Source organism: Misgurnus anguillicaudatus, chromosome 14 (assembly GCF_027580225.2).
Source record: "Misgurnus anguillicaudatus chromosome 14, ASM2758022v2, whole genome shotgun sequence".
In the NCBI taxonomy this organism is placed as follows: domain Eukaryota; kingdom Metazoa; phylum Chordata; class Actinopteri; order Cypriniformes; family Cobitidae; genus Misgurnus; species Misgurnus anguillicaudatus.
Genome location: NC_073350.2, coordinates 21,068,378 through 21,089,538, shown reverse-complemented (window position 1 = coordinate 21,089,538; position 21,161 = coordinate 21,068,378). Strand labels below are relative to the sequence as shown.

Genomic DNA, 21,161 nt, shown 5'->3' with positions numbered 1-21,161 from the left:
GATGCTAATTATTATGTGAACTATTTAACTGTCACCATAGTATTTTATTACAGTCATAATAATCTTTGCATGTGCATAAAGAAAATATATAGAAGAACCATTGCTTGTATAGAACATTGATTGGTTGCACAGGGCATATAATATATATTGAGCTGTCACATAATGTACTTCAGGATTACCTTTCTGTCCCAGTCACTGTAATTGGTGCCACCACAAAGGACAAACACAGGCACTGAAGCATATGTGCAGGGGAAAATGCTGAGGCTGGATACAACACATGGCCTTAGACAGCAGTGGTGAAGGAAGCAGTCGGCTCAAAATGCTGTTTTTCACTGACTTTCATGGATGTTTGAAACAAGATCTCTGTTGACTCAGATTTCCTACATCCATAGTGCTAATGTGCTTAATTCAAATATGTTGCAAAATTTCAGGAAAATACATTGGCTACAGAAATAAGAATATGCAGATAATTAAATACAAATATTAGATTTTTTTAATATAAATTTCTGGTTGTCCAAAGTAGTAAAACATGTATATGATATAATCGGCCAATAGGAAGCACGTATATCCATGTTATTATTTCTGACATGAAAATAATTCCGGCATTTTGGATTTTGTATAACTAACCCTCGATCAGAGCCAAGTCCGAGTTCATTTACCAATAATTATTAGAAAAGTTGAACTTTTAACGCTGCAACACCACATCCAAACGTTTAAAGTGGGGGGCCACTTTTACTTCAAGGATAAGTCCATTTTCTTAAAAAAAATCCAGATAATTTAATCACCACCATGTCATCCAAAATGTTGATGTCTTTCTTTGTTCAGTCGAGAAGAAATTATGTTTTTTAAAGGAAAACATTCCAGGATTTTTCTCATTTTAATGGACTTTAATGGACCCCAACACTTAAAAGTTTTAATGCAGTTTAAAATTGCAGTTTCAAAGGACTCTAAACGATCCCAAACGAGGCATAAGGGTCTTAGTGAAACGATTGTCATTTTTGGCAAGAAAAATAAAAAATATGCATTTTTAAACCACAACTTCTCGTCTTCCTTCGGTCCCTGACACGCCAGCTCGACCTCACATAAATATGTCATCATGTGACGTATCAAGGATGACGAGGTCAAGGATGACGAGGTCAAGGATGATGTATCGAAACGAAAAGTGTGAAGAAAGAGGACCATTACGACGTTGTATGTCGATCGAATGATACTAATTAATGCCTTTGTGTCAGTTTATTGTTTAAAATGGTCCGCAAACGTGCGTTTCATGTGACACGTGACCTTTCTACGTCACTACGCAATTACGTGAGGTCGCGCTGGCTTGTCACACAGCCAGAGGAGGACGAGAAGTTGTGGTTTAAAGGTGCATATTTTTTGTTTTTCTTGTCAAGAGTGACAATCGTTTCGCTAGATAAGACCCTTATGCCTCGTTTGGGATCATTTAGAGTCCTTTGAAACTGCAATTTTAAACTGCATTAAAACTGTTAAGTGTTGGGGTCCATTAAAATGAGAAAAATCCTGGACTGTTTTCCGCAAAAAACACAATTTCTTCTCGACTGAACAAAGAAAGACATCAACATGTTGGATGACATTATTTACCTCCTATTTACGTATCACATGATTTTCGTCACAGAAACATGCAATAGCAAGGCAATGGCAACACGCATTATCAAGGTAATGGGGTCATGCACAGTGCATTCTGCAGCGTTCATGTCTACTTTCATAACAGTGGCTACATAAAAGCAATAAAATAACGTTGTGGCTTTCGAAAATTGTGTTTTCCTTGCCTTAAGAACAACTTTCTTCAATTTAGCTTTGTACATTTATCCAGAAATAAACTTGACAAGAGATGCTGTGTGCAGCGTAGCGTTGCCAAATCCTCTGCTTTTTTCGAGTTCAGATTTGGGCTACTGTTTAAACTGATATCATTGCGAATGAGTTTGTTTGTTCCCTGGCTGTATTTCGGAGAGGATTGCTTTACAAACAAGGCTCAGTTTGACGCCAGATTTTCCACTTTTTTACAACTATTGGAGCGGTTTGTTTCTGCAGGTAAAGATTAAAAAGTATTTGGTTTTTTAGTTATTGGCATTTGGGCTGAGAATAGTCTTTTTTGGGCTAGTTTTGAATGTCCATTGGGATGGTTTTGATACGAGAATCTGGCAACCCTGGCTGTGCGCTTGCACAGAGGTTTGGTTTGGATGATATAGAATGTACATGTAAACTAACATTTTAATCAGATTGCAATGTTTATGGTGCATGTAAACTGTATTGCCGTAACTTTCAATTTGATTAAATTCAGTCAGATTGAGCAAATTGTGTGCAAGTTAACATAAAGAATTGGCATCTGTTTGAACCTGAAAGCAACTGAATTTATAGATACTGTAACATTATGCAGCGACCTGTTGGTAAAATTAACTGAAAATATTTTGAGTATTAGTGTCCTGAAGTGTCCAAATATATTTTTGCGGTCACTGAATATTCAAGACATATACACTGTATGCATAATGCACAGATTCGGCAGCAGCAGATTGTGCACCACCTGTTTTAATTGTCCTGATTTACATCCCCTTTTAATGTCACCTCATTTCCTCCACATGCCCTGCAGATGGTACGTAACATGGTGCCAGTCTGGGTCTATAAGGTCACCGCCATGTGTCATACTCACGAGACAGACCAGAGAAAGATAAACTGCCTGGTGTAGACCCTCTATCCCTGCTGTAACTAAAATATCAACATGATAGTCTGCGAGTGTTGACAGCCTGCCAAGATGAAAAGTCCTGTAATAGCTTGGCTCACTTCATGGAGGACAATGATATGCTTATCCTTTTGAGTGGAAAAGACTTTAAAATTTGGTGAAAGGCTGATTATAGTCTTTTCCTCCATCCTGTATCTCAGGGGAGAATAGTCTAGTAAAGAATGAGGTTTCAAACTGATAGATGTAATTCTGGATTCACTGTGCATATTTTTAGAAAATGTTTAGAGAAGGATATTATGGTTTGTGGTTTCAATTAGGTCCTGTGGAGAATAGTGAACCTACTTCAGCTGTAAACCTTGTTTAAACCGCAAATGCATATGTCTACCGTATTGATTTAAAAATTATTTAATACAACAACTAAAGTCTCTGACACATAAAAAAAATCAAAGATAGAATCACACATAACCAGAGGCTTGATCTACCCTATAAAGAAACCAAGAGAAATTGCACAGAGGACCGTCTCTATTCCACATTTACTGTGATAAGACCCATTGAAACACATGACGGAGTTGTGGATGGCCGTGCCGAGGGAGGCAGCAATTATGATGCCCAATGACTCCAATTGTTGCATGCCATGTTCTCACTGACAGATACAACATCTGCAGCACTCAATGGAGGAGAACAATGACTGCTCTATATGCCATAAGTGCTCATTGCAGGATACAAAACAGAAGCTCATCTGTACTGGAGTATTTCACAGCAGCGATAAGAGAAACGAGAAACTTTCCTTTTCATTTAATACCTCCTTCTTCACACACAGGCCCGGTCATTCTTTCTGAAGCACAGATCTTAACTATTACCCCATAATCCAGCAGATGTGAAGATGCTTGACCTTATCACCCTCTTATAAAGACGCCGGACCTTTGACCTTGTGAACTATGCCTTTCTATTTGATCAGATATTTTATTGGCACTCCCATTGAAAGGCTGGACTCTGAATATGTGCAGATTAAGGTTAAGTAAGGGCATGGTCCTGACCTGAAAATGAACACACCACTCAAATATATAACACACTTCAGTTCAGGTTTTACTGCAGTAAGCATCTCATACTAATCTCATGAGTTCATGGTTTTGTAAAGGATCGTATTTCAAAAGCTGGACAGGAATGTACCTCCAGCTCCCACACTAATTTCATTTGATCTCACATTAACACAGATTCTCACATCACTGTAGATGCATCTTATTCTCACTTCATCAATGATCCATGAGAGGGTTAATTCAGCCCCTCTTGTGTCTGTTTAGCACTTATACTAAAATTGAAATTTGGAAGAATAATATAAAGTGATGTTGTCTAATGGTATTTAAAGCTACAGCATGCACCTTGTTTACATTAAAATAATTTTTATCCCAGGTTATTATCCAGAAACAATGATAGGTAAACATTTTATGTGGCCTTGACACCTGCATGCCATTAAATATACGAAAACATCAACATCTTCAGTTCAGCCCTTTCAATATTCAATATGTAACATAAATGATACAAATAAATGAAATAAATCATACAAATGAAATATGAACAAAATTAAATTATCAAAAATACGATCTGAAAGGTACAGTAAGACAGTGAAGAAACTGTGAAAAACTGTAAAAAAAAAAGTAGCTCCCATAGTATTTACTATAGTGAACTGTAGAAATATTTTGCAACAACCATTACTTCATAGGTCATAGGCCTCCATAGGTTAAAATAAGTATTACATGGTGGGCTTTTTTGAAGTACAGGCTAATATAGAATATTTTAGCTTCATAGTCTAGGTACCCTTTAAAATAATTTTTTAGAAGTCAAATAAATTGTTGGTGTCCCCAGAGTACGTATGTGAAGTTTTAGCTCAAAAATATAGATAATTTATTATAGCATGTTAAAATTGCCACTTTGTAGGTGTGAGCAAAAATGTGCTGTTTTGGGTGTGTCCTTTTAAATGCAAATGAGCTGATGTCTGCACCAAATGTCAGTGTCGTGGTTGGATAGTGCAGATTAAGGGGCGGTATTATCCCCTTCTGACCTCACAAGGGGAGCCAAATTTCAATTATGTATTTTTCACATGCTTGCAAAGAATGGTTTACAAAAACTAAGTTACTGGGTTGATCTTTTACACATTTTCTAGGTTGATACACGCACTGGGAACCCAATTATAGCACTTAAACGTGAAAAAAGTCAGATTTTCATGATATGTCCCCTTTAAGAGTGTATGTCTGAGCACCCTGGGCTAATAAAGTAGCATTATCTCAATCAATTAAATGTGTTTTGGGCTGTATATGACTTAACACTGACCAACTTTCATTGTTTTTACCAAATAAAGATTATGTTAATAATATATTTTACTTAATTGAAACCAATTCATCATCATGTTTCCACATAAAATACTTTTTAAGGTTATTTTATGAAACATTTTGAGCAGTGAGTCATTTGAACAATCATATATGCTCACTTCACAATATAAACAATTTAATAATGCGGACCACCTACAAGTTTGCCCTCTGCACAGTTGCAAAAACAAGCTTATTGATCGGAGCTATATCTCAGGTCCTAAACTTGACATTGCAGTAAAAAAGCAGCACGTAAACTAAACCGTTTTGAGGCTGAGAATCAGAGAATCAATCTGCCTCATTTACTGCAATTTCTAAACAAGTTGCAAAAGATACAATGCAGAGCGCAAATAGGCAGAGCGTGACTCATAAAGTTTTAAAAGGTGAGTGAATGATTTTGGGATCTCCTTTATCTCTTTAATCTATGTTACTGTGCTTGCTAAGTTTGGTCATTCACTCAACTTATTTTGAAAGCAAGGTGTTTTGAATGCTTTGTGAGTCTGTGTGGATATAGCAAACGCCCTCATTCCATTAAATTGTGAAGCTATATTTACATGAATTATTTTATAAATAATTCTAGGTCATTCTGTAGCCTGGCAGATTCAGAACTTGGTTGAATCAGCGTCACGGTGCCTCTGTTTAGTTCAAACACCTGAGCACAATGATGGTGCTACTTGTAGCCACAAGGCAGGTAAGCATTAGCAGTCTATTGTGTGCTTATCCAGTACTTCACTAAGCTTTAATTTGCTGTTGCTGCCTCTGTCTGCCGTCAGGTTTAACCTCTGGCCATTGCTGCCATTGCTAAAACACTCACGACAGGTTCTCCACTACCATCACAAATAAACCAGAGTCATTTACCATTTGTTTACTACTTTTATTGCCCAAATTACTTGGCCAGTTTTCAAAATGCAATTGGAAGATTAAGATTTGTTTACATGTGAAAGCAGCCCGAAGGAAATTTGATTGTTTAGTGGTTGTGCATATAGAGGTAATGGAGATTTGTTTTATTTATGTGTCAACTTTCTCAACAAGCAATAGCTGTCATTTCACTGTCTATGTTGACTATAGACTCAATATAGACATATAAACTTTTGGTTGCATGTCATTTTTGCCCAAGTAACTTGATGTTACATCATGTAATGTTTACAGAAATTATAAGGTGTTTGGTTTAATTTATTTATTTATGTCATTTTTAGGCTACGGGTATCTATTAAACCTCCTGTTATGTTCAAATTTTAGCCAAATTTTATGTCAAATTGATCCCAAATAGTTTAATATATGCTAAAAACAGTTTAAAAATGAAATTGTAGGCATAAACTTTTAAATTGTTTTATGTACATAATTTTTTATTTAATAGATTAATTTCTGAAAACTTATCTTTTGTAGCACATAAATTGAATGTATATTTAGTAGTGCTGGGCATAGATTAATCTAGATTAATCTCATACAAAATAAAAGTAATTTTTTGCATAATATAAGAGTTTGTGCTGTGTGTAATTGAAGAATTTCGTTGCAAAACGAGATAACTCATTTTTTGGTTGTGCATTCCAATTCATATCAATTCAACTGCTGTTGGTTTGTTTTGATTTAAACCTTCATAACTTAAAAAATACAGCTAAGTAGCAACATAAAACAAAATAATAACATGATAACATAATAATAAACATATTTTGACAAAAAATGTAAAAAAATGGATTTATCTCGTTTTGCAGCAAAACTCTTCAATTATTATGTATATATAAATAGACACATTCATGTATGTATTTAAGAAACATTTACATGTGTATATATATTTATTTATATTTTTATATATTATATATAAATAAAAAATATATATAAATAAAGCATTTCTTAAATTTATATATATGTATGTGTGTGTGTGTGTGTGTGTGTGTGTGTGTGTGTGTGTTTAAACATTTACACACAGCACAAACTCATATATTATGCCAAAAAATACTTTTATTTTGTATGAGATTAATCTAGATTAATCTATGCCCAGCCCTAATATTTAGTAAAAAAAAAGTAAAGTAGTAATGAAAATAATATATAACATTTTATTTATTTCAGTTTTCACATATTAATAGTAAAAAAGCACTCATTAGATCAGTTTTACAGAAACACAATGTACATTTACTTGGCAGACACTGCTGGTATCCAAAGTGGCTAAAAGTAACTTCAAGTCAAAAGGTATCAAGAAAAAGTCAAAAAGTAGGTTAAAAATTTATAAATACAATTAGCACATTTTTCAGAGATGTCAAAGTAGCTTTGTGGTCAATTTGACCCCAAACATAATAGGTGGGTAAAATTTTCACTGACTAATTTTTGCCTTTTTTTTAGCCTAGACATCAGGGCTATGTTTGGAGGGCTATTAGACATCTTTTAAATGCAAAATTGGTTTCTGGGATGTCTTGGGTGTTTAGCATGACTTTTTTGATAAATATACATTTTTAAATTGCATTATTTGGTTTTTTAAAATCGGAGCATACACTCTAAAAACAAACGGTGCTATATAGCACCAAAAGTGGTTCTTTGCTCGTAATCATAGAAGAACCGTTTTTAGTGCCATATAGCACCGGTGAAGCACCAGTGAAGCACCTGTGTAGAACCATATAGTGCTATGTAGAACCATATTTGGTGCTATAGTGGTTCCACATGGCCCCTACATGGTTCCACACAGGTGCCTCACCGGTGCTTCACCGGTGCCACATGGCACCAAAAACGGCCCCTCCACGACCACGATCCAAAGCAACAGTCTTGGTTCTATATAGCACCGTTTGTCTTTTTAGAGTGTATAGTGCAAGACTTGACAAGATCGATTTAAAAATATCTGGCTCCTTTTCAAAGTCTCACAGTCAAAGTCTTAATTTGCTCACTGTTTCCTCTTGTTGCTGTCTATGAGAAATGACTTAGATTTTAAAGAGATTATTCGTTCTTATAGGAGTTCATGTTCCAGATATCTTTGGTGATTCAGACAGTATTTTCTTACAGGGAGGGTGTAGCCTGTAGCGCATAAGAGCGCAGAAAGATGAAAGGACTCAAGGACTAACGCAATGCAAAAATGGACTGATAAAATCACCTTTCAAATAGAGATAACATTTATTAATATATCTAAATATCTAAAATTGATTTACTCAGTAGTCAGTAACAAAGAGGCTTTTCTGAAATCCTACAGATTGTACTGATACGATCAGAAATGAAGCAAGTCTTGGGTTCCAGAGGACTGATTCACAGAGTAAGGCGGGTAGTATTTGGGATAATGACCTTGGGGAGCTTTTGTGTATCATCTGAATGTAGTTTGTTCAGACACAAGCGTCAGGGTCTGCAATCTTTACAACATTTCTATAGAAGTAATAAATGCAATTGCCTTACAATGTGTTAGTTTGAATGTAATATTTACTAAACACATTTTAGCACTATAATCAAATGTACAACATATATTCTATACAGTTTTAATATATTGTATAGGCTACTTCTTTCCACATTTTTTTGGTCTAATAAACTATTTTCTCAAGTTTTTATTCTGAATTAAAAAAGTACTGTGATACGGTTTAATATGATGCATTAATATCAAATGCAATATCATGGCACTCTGATACAGCATAATTCTGAACATATTTTATTTACATTTATAATGGTATTACCACAGCACATGTCAAAACACGGTAATACCATGGTACTTTTTGCTACTTTTGTTACTGCACACGGTTTGTTTTACACCTGTTTAGCTTACACAAAGTCAAATTAGATCTTTAAAGAGTAATATGACAGAAAACCGTGGTTGTGAACAGATGCACTTGGTTAACAGTTTACGATTTACACAGGTGACAGAAAGTAAACAAACCCTGCCACATTACTCCTTATTTATTTAATACAGGTATGCTAACATCTGTTCGCAGTATTTACGCAGACTACTGACATTTTACACAAGTAAAATCCCTGTTGACATCTATTGCGCAATCCCTTTATATATGATATGGGACGCTTGGGATTCTCACAGCAGTCTATAAACACAACGCGTGTCGTCCGATACAACATAAAAGCTCCACAATAGATCAAAACGCAGCTGTTAATAAGACTGAATGGAACGGACTTAAAACGCTTTCTTACCTGGAAATAAAATGCTCGCGTGATGCTTCCTGGTGCTGATGCTGAAGGATGCTGCGCCTTTAACGCCCTGCGTCAATAACAGCAACTGCAATTCTTGAATCTGATATTAATGCTATTCTATATCAACCGCAACCCCTGTCGCAAAAAAGATGTGTCGTCTGTGCGACACGACTTCTCTTTCCCGTCTGTCTCTATCTTCCTTTCATAACAGCCTAAAATCATCCCCCCTCCCTCTTACTTCCTCTCTTACCATGCGCCAATCCACCTTTCTCTCTCCTCCCACCCACTGTCTGTACGCTTGATTCAAATGGAGGAACAGATTAATGCAACTCAACCCTTTTTCTTTAGTGCATTGTATTTCCACAAAGAAGGTAGGTTTCCTCAAAGGAGGTAAAATGTGCGCCCCTCCCCCAAATATACTCCCCCTCCACACACCCCTTCACACCTCTAATGAAACCCCATGGCACAATATGCTCATAGCTCATGGAAACCACATTGTCTGGGTCACAACACACTTATTTGGAAATACTGTCTAAATTATATATAGGGTTACAGATGTTGCATTCAAATAGTCTTTGTTAGTAAAATACAACATTTTTCGAAAAAATCATCTTTTTTTATCTGAAGATGTGAGATCTCTGCATCTGAAATGTTTCTCCTGGACAGAAGGTAGATTTAATGATGACAGATGGAAACCTGTTTTTCACATTTTCTTTTCAAAAAGAGCCTTGCATGTGTCTCCAATTGAGTTTTAGAAGACATCAACGTGAAACCCTGTGCTCACATTGACCAACATATTAAAATCTCTTGCCAAAAGTCTGAGATTCCATATGAAAATCAATTTATGTTATATCATCCGTATGGATTCGATGTGTGCCAACTATGATCTCATTTGTGTTTCTTTTTAATTCTCATCTTAATCAAAGTTTATACCTTAATTAATGACAGTAGAAAACTCAATTGTGTTTAATGGAGTCAATTAAGCTCATCGAGCTATATAAATGGAAAAAGGCTGCGCAATTAAATAACCAATAATAACTCTGGGGGTTTGTTATCAATCTGTTTTTTAATACAACATAAGACACATCACAGGGCAGAATATTGAATGTCTGGGTTTTGGTAGAAAAGAAAAAAAATGTTTTTTTTTATTTAAGGGACTTTTATCATAGTCATAGCCATTGTCCAAGCACATATTATGACACTTTGATTAAATGCCAAATGCCAGAGGATGTGTTTTTTTAGTACAGAGCAAAGAGAGCAAAAGAATATATGACATTCAATTTCTTCCTATTTTAATTGGTTTTGAAAAACTGGATGCCAGAGCACAATATAGACATGCTGTGATTTAAAAACCAATGTAAAGGCCTAAAACAGTGATAAACTAATCTTGAAATTGCAGAGTAAGAGAGAAAAAATTAAATTCAATGGGAGATGCTTGACACAAATGAAGAAAAGCGCATTTGTTAATTGATGATGTTGTCTCAGAATGAAGTCATGAAAGGAAAGATAAAATAGCTGTCAGGGCGAAGCAAATGATGCTGAGCGCTGTGTCTTTAAATGAATTTATTTTACAGGATTCCAGGAAGGTCTAGATTCCTCGATCGTACACAGACAGGAGGATGCGATCATTTTTCAATGCCCTGGTCCCCTGAGACCCTCACTGCCCATCTAAGCCTGACCTCCGCAGGCCAGTGCTAAAAACTCGGCCTCTGATTGACTGCGTGCGCTGGTCCCTGATGTCGTATTAATTTTCATTTTGACTGCTGGAGCCTCAACAAATCTCATCAATGCTGTCACGGACTGTGGCGGTGTGTCTGTGATTCTGGCACTGGGTGATATGATACGTACCCTGATTCTCTTTGTTCTGGCCATGTAATGAATAGTTATTGATGTCGGAGGGAAACCTGTCACTCCGGGTATATTTGCATGTAGAGTGGATAAAACATGGATCTTTGTAGACCTGCCAAAATAAAACCTTATAAAGTTACTACACGCAATATGCAATATACAGATTTGTAGAAAACAACAATCTAAATGCAACTGTCCATCAACTGTATTGTGGTAAGCCGCCAATCATTGAACACAATTACTTTAACAACTGCATTGCACTACATTTTTTGGTTTTGTATGATGCTGCATCCCTGCTTACTACACTCTAAAAACAAACGGTGCTATATAGCACCAAAAGTGGTTCTTTGCTCGTAATCATAGAAGAACCGTTTTTAGTGCCATATAGCACCTGTGAAGCACCGGTGTAGAACCATATAGTGCTATGTAGAACCAAATGTGGTGCTATAGTGGTGCTATATGGCACCTATATGGTTCTACACAGGTGCTTCACCGGTGCTTCACCGGTGCTATATGGCACTAAAAACGGTTCTTCTATGGTTACGATTCAAATCAACAGTTTTGGTGCTATATAGAACCGTTTGTTTTTTTAGAGTGTATACAGGTCAGGATAAAGACCACTATCATATCGACCACTGGTTTACTGGCAGTCAAAAAAAAACAAAAAAACAATTACTTACTACTGTACATTTTATGTGTTATTCTTATTTATTTATTTATCCCTCAAGCATTGCCAGCCGTGACACATTACTCTCTATATCACCACTATAGTATTCCAAAGAGATTATTGATAAAGAAAGCACTTTAACATGAACTAGTATTATGCTGATAATGTTACTGTCTGGTTGCTGTCACTAAAGCCTTACTGTATCGGCTGGCTCCAAACCTTCTTTAGGAGAGCACAACCCCATCTGTTGCTTTCAGTAGGATCAATAGTTGTAATTTCTAATGATCTCTAAAAGCTCCGGGTAACGTGAGCATTCGGCCCAAGGCCCCATTGCTTGCTATTGACTGCCACTGTGGTACGGCACCTTTGTGCCCCTTTTATACAGTAAGTCCCCAGATCTCTATACTGGACTGAATAAAATACTCAAGTCAGATTTTGCACAGCTACAGAAACCCTGGAGATCAGAATGCATTGTATGAAAATGAGATTCTTGCTACAGTAAAATCACTTAAATTTATAGCTACAAAGAAGCAGTAATTTATAAAGCTGCTTTTTTACTATTATTATTTATTATATTATTATTTTATAAGATCAATAGTGGAGTGTGTGCGCAATAGAACCTATATGGCAAAAAATATATTTTCAAATCTTGTTTTAATTATATTTCAAAATATACAAAAATGGCCAAATATCATATATTTTCTGAAATATGTTTAGAAAAATGTATTTCTCACAAATATATTTTTTGGCCATTTTTATAGGTTGAAATATATTTTAAAAAATAAATACATTTTAAAGCATTTATATGTTCACATCGTATTGAAGAAAAACTCTGTATTTTACAAACCTGTAAACATAACCAGTTTGAAAAATTAAATATATTAAAATATAAATTAAATATATTTTCAACCTTAAAAAATATATTTTATAACATTTAATATTTATACATACTTTATAAACTTTTTTTGCCATATGGGTTGTAAAATTGCTCCTGAAATTAATTAAAAAAATATATGAAGGTTGAAACTAAATATATTTTCAAATTCAAAAATATAATTAAGCTTTACTCTACAAAATGTATTTAGCATATATTGAAATAAAATATTTTTTACATTAAAAAATATTTTTAGCCATATGGGAAAAACTGACATTACAATGCTCAATTTTGGCTTCAGTAGTGAAGGACACAGACTTACAGCCCTGCATGAATGCATAAAAAAACTGACTAATTCTATTAAACACCCACACCTAAACTAAACCTCACACAAACACTGATGACAAAAAATGAAAATAAAAAAGTATTTGCTGATTTTCACAGACAGGGTCACATTTAATAAAAAATTATAGAAAAACCTGTACACACGTGAAATGCAATGAACAAAAAAAATCTCATTATATGTGTTCTTTTGTAACTTTTCTCTTTTTTACATTATTCAATCTCTGTTATTCATACATATGTCCAATCAGCAGACCTCTCATCATCCCGATTCCCTTTTCATCTCCAGGCAAAAGTGACAATTAGCATTAAGATAAGAGGTACTGGCCCTCTCTCGAAAACTCTGTATGCCCTTCAGTGTAAAGATTCAGTGACAGCAGTCTAAAGGGCATCGCCACTAGCAAGTAAAGGCTGGCACCTGGTCATGGTCCTCTAGGGGCGGTCTGTCATCTCTTTTAAAGGGGCACAAACATATGTATATGTACTTATGTTTGTGTGTATGCATGACTTGAGCAGAGACGGGCTGATCGGAGGTCCTGCTGGGCTGTTTGTCAGCCTGCACTAGTCTATAATAAGCACTCATCCAGAACAGCCAAAACATTTTTTTTTAAACTTGGCTTATTAAAGGTGCAGTGTGTAATTTTTAGAAGGATCTCTTGACAGAAATGCAAAAAAATATATCAAACTATATTATCAGTGGTGTATAAAGACCTTTTTATAATGAACCGTTATGTGTTTATTACCTTAGAATGAGACGTTTTTATCTACACACACAGAGGCTCCCCTTACATGGAAGTCGCCATTTTGTGCCGCCATGTTTCTACCGAAGCCTTTAACGGACAAACTTTGGGACAAAGTTGTCTCCGACAATGACGTGTTTGTCCGGTGGCGGCTACCGTAGCTTCTCTGTGTTTTAAAAGCGAGGGGTGAGCAGTGGACTGAGCTGTTGGTTGCAATTATCAACCTCCACACTAGATGCCGCTAAAATTTACACACTGCACCTTTAAGGTTTCATTGAATGCTAAGTTTTCTAAAATTTTCAAGTGAGAGACTCTGGGGTAAATGATTGAGATTGAATTGCACCCGCTGATGGCATTGTTATTTGTAAGTGCTGTTTGTGTTTCTTTAGCACCTGATTTACTACATACATTATGCAGATAATCTGGTAATGGCAGCCACAAAATATGTTTAACACAGTTTGCATTGCAATTCAAGATCTTATAGGTCACTTCTGAGTACTACTGGATTAAATCAAAACCACCTTAATTGCCAAGTATCATGGGTTACAAGTAAAGCATTTGTCTAGTGTATTGATGTGACAATGACAGTGAAATAAAAGCCGGTAATAAACATATTATTAGATGAACATAAATAAAGCTATATAAATATGAGCATAAATATAAAAGGCCAGGCAAATAGTATTTTTGTCTTGTAAATAAACTGCCATCTGTAATCATAATTTACATAGAATGAACTGAAAGTGTTTTGCAACTTGTGTTTATTTTACATAAGCATAGACACTTTTATTCAAAGCAACCTGTGCATGCATGCAATCTTTACATTTCTTTGATCAATGTGTGCATTACCTGGGATCAAACCTAAGACTTTTGCCTAATGCAATGCTCTACTCACTAAGATACAGGATTAAACCAGATAACACTTGGTTGAAATTAACCCAGAAAAGGTTTAAATTTGAGCCAACAATGGGTTAAAACAACCCAGCATTTTGGGTTGAAAGAGTGTATAGGTGTTGGTTTGTAAGATGCAGTTTTGCTCTCATAGTTTCAACACTTTGAAAATGTGCTCTTTAGATATTTGGCTTCAGAATGAAACTCCTATGCTTGACATGAATTCACCAGCGATCAGCCAGTTTGCAGTTCAATCTTTTGCTTCTGAATCATACGCCATGCTCTATTTCATAACATCTCACAGCACACATCTGGGTCCTGCCAAATGATGAGCTGTTTATTCCTGCCACCCGGGAACAAGAGAGTGAGGGGAAACACAAAGCTCAGAGAATTTTCAGCATCTTTATCTTTAGAAAGTGTCAGGCCAGCCTGTCTGCTATAGAGCAGCAAATCCCAGGACTGGGAATTGAGGATATGTACATTGGCAGTCCTAATGCCATCTGCCTGCGGGCCGTATTGTGATAGCACCGGGGCACTACCAGTCTCCAGCATGTGATGTGTGATAGAGTCAACACACACCTGTGATAAGACAACTGAGGTATGCAGCATAAAATGAGATGAGATGATCCACTTCATAAGCATTAGCACCAGTTGCACATGCGGTGCATTTATATTTATTAAAAGACATTTTTCCCTGCTGTTTGCTCAATGTTCGTTATAAGATTTTGTTACATTGTTAAATGTTACAAGGTTCTGAGTTGTGTAAAGTGTGTAAATGTGTTCTCAGTTTGTGACACCACAATAACAATCTAAATTTGAATGATTTAAAAAAACACCAAATATTAAATAAGTTATTAAAATCTTGGGAAAACAGGCAGGATTCTTTGCTCTCAAACGCTGGGGGCGTGTCCGCTGTCTGTGTAAAATCACGCCCACTCGCGGAAAAGCGTCCGTCTCTCTCAACTTTTTTACAGCTACAACCTGCATGGATGTGTTAGGGGTGGAGCCTCCAGTGTGTCATCAAGCCACGTTTTAGCCCCACCCAAATAATCCTGAACACAAATAATAGTGTTTAACGGTGTAATGTTATCGTAAGTGTAAATGTTAACTCCACAATTAGCTAACATGAACTAACAATGAATAATACTTCTACATACTAATTTCAGTATTTACTAATACATTCTAATACATTAAATTTAAAGCTAACATTATAGTTAATCCACAATAAAAAAAAACATGTGCAGTTGTATTGCCATTAACTAACATTAACAAAGATAAAAAAAAATGCTGAAAATCTTTATAGCTTGTTTGGTGATTTTCAAACCCAAAATTGAGTCAAAAGGGAACAAACCCAGCCATTGGGTTAAATTTACCAATTTTTGACCCAACGCTGGGTTGAACCAAACCCAGCATTTTTTTTTATTTTTTTTTTTTGGAGTGTTATGTAAGCAAATCAGACTGATCTCACGGAAAGTCGTGTTATAGTCACACAAAATTTGATACAAAATTTGATATTTATTTGTGTCCATGGCACAAAATTCAGATTTTTTTCGTGCCTTGAGCAGGAATGTCTTTTTCGTGACACTCGCACAAATTTCTATAAATAGTTTTTTGTGTGCGTTGCACGACTTTGCTTTTCATTTTATTTTATGTATTGTTTTCTCATCGTTTTTTCCTATTTTCTTACCATTGTCGCTTAGGGTTGGGGTTAGAATTACTTTCTGTTACATTTCATGCATCCTAACCCAAACCCCAATTCTAACCCCAAACCCAGGCGAGAATTTTCTAAGCGTAAGAAAAACATGTAGAAACAATTACATAAAAGTACATTCTAACCCAAACACCAAATCTAACCCCAACCCCCAATTGATAATGATTTAAAAATAGGGGGGGGGAGAGAAAATACATAAAATTACACAAAAAAGAAAGTTGTGTCACGGATGAGAATCTATTTATAGAAATTTGTGTCACGAAAAAAACATTCTTGCTCAAGGCACATAAAAAAGGTGAATTTTGTGCCATGAATAAATTGATCAAATTTTGCGTGACTATGACACGACTTTCCATGAGATAATGTTGCTGCAAATACAACCTGATTGTAAAGTGCTAGTTCTCAAGATTTTTAATGACCACTATATCACTTGCCTATCCACTTTATGGATGTCTGAACTGTTGTGTGCAAATATGCAATATGCATTTTTTTTAACAATTATACAATCAAAAATATGTTTATGATTCAAAAAATTTAGACTCTACTTTACACTAATAACCAAAGGCACACTTCAATATCTTTATTTTTAACCCAGCTCCATGAGACCCAAAGGTTTCTAATCTAAATCTTCTGTGGAGACACACTTAGCTCTAGATGGATTACAGAATTAGCCATGCAAACAAAATGAATCTTTGTCATTAGAAGCAGCTTGTGCAGATGGTTGCATATGTAATCTGAATCTGATTAATTCTTCCATCTTGACATGCCTATTGGAGATGTAATAATATTCTGACATGAAACAGGGACGGTTGCAGTGCAGGCCACAGGTGGAGTGAACCCCACAATAAATGAACCTTCAAAGTTTTAAACAGGCCACACCCCTCAGCTCTTATCACAGTAGATGAATCCCGTGGGACACGACCCATTAAACCCCATTATCTAGATAGAGAGAATATGAGAGAGCAGAGTCATTGATTTGTTAGAGGAGGAGAGAAGAGAGATAGGTATCATCTCTTGTCTGCTGGCAGATCTTCCTGGGGAGGTTGACATTTGCGGAGGTCCTCAGAAGCATGGAGGTGACATTGCTTTGTTGTAATACAACTGCTTTGAGTCTAGCTGATGTTGGGTTGGCCCAAATCTCAACAGATTGACCATCCATTTGTAAAATGAACTTTGAACTTCAATGGACCAGATGTCTTATTTTTTAAACCACTAAAGAGAAGATGTTTAATTGTGGAATGAGATGAACTTCCCTTTAGCATCGTCTTGTGCAAGCAGCTCTTCAGATGAAAGTGATGTGTAGTCTCTATGAACCAAGTATCCGAAGGAGATTCAATGCCTCTGACATAAAGATGAAAGAATCATCCTGTGCAATGATGAGTAAGATCGACAAAACTGCAAAATGCACACAAATCTCCTGACAACCAAAAGATGTTTCTCATACTTAGCTTCACTATTTTTGGCCTTTCACATCTCAGAAGAGGTTTTAGTCAATAGCCCAAACTGATGCTGTAAGTACTGCAGCAGTTTTATATGCTTTAGGTTGTTCTTGGTTTACCATTAAATCTTACTGTACATGTAGGACACTTATAGAGACAGTGGGTGCATCTGCAAAACATGATGATGATTAAACTAATAGTACACTGTAAAAAAAAACTGTAGAAATGATAGTATTACTGGCAGCTGGTTGCCAGTTACTTACTGTAGAACAATATTTATGTTATTTACTAGCAACAGTTTGTTCAAAGTTAAATGAACATTAAACATTAACAAGTCTTTGGGCCCTATTTTAACGCGCACTGTCTAAACGGACGTGTCCGATTCCACTTTTGCTAATTTAACGACGGGAAAAATGGTTTATGCGCCAAGCGCACGGCCTAAAAGGGTTGTTCCTATTTTCGTAATGAGTATTGGGCGTAACGTGCAATATACCAATGAAAGTCTCAGCTCTCATCCCCTTTAAAAGCAAGTTGCGCCTGGCACCATACCTAATCCCTATTTAGAAAGTGGAATTTGTTAACTGAAAAAATAAGCGGAGGAAGAAAACCACCAGTGTAAGGTTAATGTTAAAAATTGTGTTGTTTTTATTTGTATTGAAATTATTATTTTTTGGATTAAAACCTTTAAAATCCGTTTTCTTTCAGTCATAGAAGTAAAAATAGCATGCTTTTATGTGCTGTAAATGTATTAATATCTTTCATAATTATTGTAATCTTATAAAATAATTTGCAAATAAGAAAAGGTTTGTACTCTAAAAATACAAACAAGAGATAAAGAATGCGGAGAGCCGTTTCAGCACTCGGACAGCGCCATGTTTTTTTTAAAGCATTACTTAAAAATGTTTTTCATCTCACCATATCCACAGGTTCAGAGTCATCATATACAATAAATCCATTGGGAAGCATTTAAAAAACATTTAAAAATAGATGCATTTGTTTAAAGCAAAGCATTTATTTACTTACCAGGCTACAGGTGAAGCTGCTCTTTACGCCTTCTAACGTCTCATAATCGGTCCTCATTTATGTCCAAGAGACTCAATAATAATCTTTTACATTTTAATCCTTTAATTTTTCATATTTTAAACCGTTTATGTGCTGGTGCGGCACATCCATGTGTGTGATAAGAAAATTAACGCACGTTGTCGTCCCGTTTATAGGCGCATATTTCTATCGCACTCATTAAATAACAAGAACAATATTGCGCCATTAACTTTAGATTTTAGACCAGGTTTTTGTTGGTCAATGGCGTAGTCCATTTTAGTTGACTCATAATAGCAACGCGCCAACAATGCACCTGAACACATCTCGTTTTCAGACCAGAATTGGGCGCAAATGCATTTGATATTTAAACAACGTGGCGCAAAACGTGAAAATGATAATTGCGCAGGGTGGAAACTAGCAAAAGCCACTTGCACCGAGTGTATGATAGAGCCATTTATCTTTACAGAATAAAACTATAATAACAACCTCATGTAAAGCATTCTGGGAAACAAAATCTGAAAGAAAAAAACTGAAAAAGGTTAATGAAGATTTCTGGTTCGCTGAATGCTTTGCATGAGGCTGTTATTATAGTTTTAGACTGTAAAGATAAATACTTGTTTATGTTAATGTTCATTTAACTTTGAACAGGCTATTGCTATAAATAAAATAAAAAGATTTAAATCTACTGAAAAATTACCATATTTTTGGTCATAAAATCATTTTTTGCATTATCTTTGAAATATAATTTTATCTGATGGTAAAATTATTATTTTGTTCATAAAAAATAATATTTGTTTATTTGTAGCTGTTTCCTCAGATATTTACAGTAGCAGTGAAAAGAATATAGCTGAATTTTATGAGGCAATTCAGTTTGTTATATTCTTATCACCACATTATGCAGGTAAAACATTAAGCAGGTAGACATCATATCTGTCATAACTTTGTATCAAAAAACCCAATTATCTGCCGACTTATAAAACTCCAGACAGCAGAAGTAATGAAGTGCGTATTTGAAAGATTAATATCTCTGACTTTAAGGATCCTTTATTAAATATTAATAGTACTGTATGTGTGTTTATTTTACACCGCCTTCTTTCTCTATGGCTCAGTGATTAGTAAGTATGTTCAGCATTGCCAGGACCCATAGCATTAAACTGAGAAGTATGGAGTCTTTACAGTATGACATGTGAGCTAATAGACTTCCACTGCATGGCATTAACCCATTATGCCAGCTGGGGTATGTCATTCTGGCATGCTTTCATGAAGCCTCGGGGACTGGAAACCCCATCCTTCCCCCACAAAAGATGTTTTCTGTGAGAATACATGGATGAACACATGGACAGACGGAAGTGTATAGAAAGACAGCTAGAAGGATAACTGTACAGAAGAAGCAGAAACACTTTGGATATTTTCACATTTTGTGCCATGCTGGGCATTAGTGGTCCTCTGCAGTCTGGTCATTTGCCTTAAGTGACATAAATTATTGAAAGCTTGCTGAGTGATGGAAGCTGTAGCTTTTAAGCGCAAAGGCTGCCTGACGTTTAGGTCTGACCCATTTGATAAATGAAGAGTAATAAGATTACTCACACACGCTTTTTGTTTTTCCTCCTTGATTAATGTTCAATGGGTGACAAATGTCACATGCATTGATTAATTGTTGAAAGGTATAACAATGCATTATCACAACACAATGTTCCCAGAATGTCTGGCACTCAGTATTTTTATTTATTTAGGTGAGTGTTTTTATGTATATGACAGTAAAAAATATGAAATTTCATGGTTGTCTGGTGAGCCACATATACAGGTCAATGACAAATAAGAGCAAGTTCACAAAGCAAGTGGTACATTATTAGAAATGTAATCTTTTTATTCAGGATAGGTTCATACATTTGTGAAAAAAAAGGTTTGTAGCAGTTTCAACTAAAATTTTGAAGAGGTGTAAAATGTTTAAAATTAAAAAATATTTTTTACACTTTAAACACATTGGTATGATAATTATTTTTAAATAATTTTTAAACAAGGTAAAAATTTTCTTTTTTCCTATTTAAAATATTTGGAATTTTAATGGAAGATTTAATGGAACTGCTAAGAAAAAGTCTTAAAAATGTTTATAGCAGCTACTGTTAAAAAAAGATTTATTGTTTCAACTTAAAAGAGTTAGTGTTCTTGCTGCCTTAAAATTTTGAGTTAATTCAAATAAAAAATATTAGTTATCTCAACATTTTCAGTTAACTATATTTTTAAGTGGAATTAACTAAATATTTTAAGGCAGCATGAACACTTACTTTTTTGGTATGATAATCATTTTTAAATAATTTTTAAACAAGGTAAAAAAAATTCCTATTAGAATTTTTGGAATTTTAATGGAATATTTATTGTTTCAACTTAAAAGAGTTTGTGTTCATGCTGCCTTAAAATTTTGTGGTAATTCAAATAAAAAATATCA

At 35.2% G+C, this 21,161-nt stretch overlaps 1 protein-coding gene across 1 annotated transcript in view; it reads right to left on the bottom strand.

The window, feature by feature from the left end:
• cntn2 (contactin 2) overlaps positions 1 to 9,440 on the bottom strand; it is a 44,788-nt gene extending 35,348 nt beyond the window's left edge. The window contains exon 1 of the mRNA XM_073876065.1: positions 9,166 to 9,440. The gene's annotated coding sequence lies outside the window, so the exon portion shown is untranslated. The remainder of the gene's footprint in view (positions 1 to 9,165) is intronic.
• Positions 9,441 to 21,161: the final 11,721 nt, after the last annotated feature.